Source organism: Corylus avellana, chromosome ca9 (genome assembly GCF_901000735.1).
Source record: "Corylus avellana chromosome ca9, CavTom2PMs-1.0".
NCBI lineage: Eukaryota > Viridiplantae > Streptophyta > Magnoliopsida > Fagales > Betulaceae > Corylus > Corylus avellana.
In genome coordinates this window covers 5,523,887-5,524,254 of record NC_081549.1, presented here as the reverse complement: position 1 = coordinate 5,524,254, position 368 = coordinate 5,523,887, and positions in this window count along the sequence as shown.

Here is a 368-nt window from a genome sequence, read left to right as displayed (position 1 = left end):
AGTAGGCAATGATTTCATCTATGGCCTCAGAAAAACCATAAACAAACCGGGTTTGTTCCTGGGCCGCACAAGGCGGTTCTAAAATGCATAAGGATTTGGTGAAGAGACTTATGCAGTTAAGGCAACAATCACTGTTAAATGAAAGTTGTAGGGATGTCACTACATAAAACCGAGAAGGAGCCGCTGAAGGACAACCATCGGCATCAAAAAACTCCCCTACAAGGTCAAACCAGATCAGTCCCTATGATCTATCCCTTTATCATCTCTTCCAAATGCTTAAGAGCATCTCTAGAAATAGCAACTATTTTAGCTACTTAAGATGCATTTTTTTTTTCTTCCAATTTTAACTATTAGTTGTTCAATGCAAA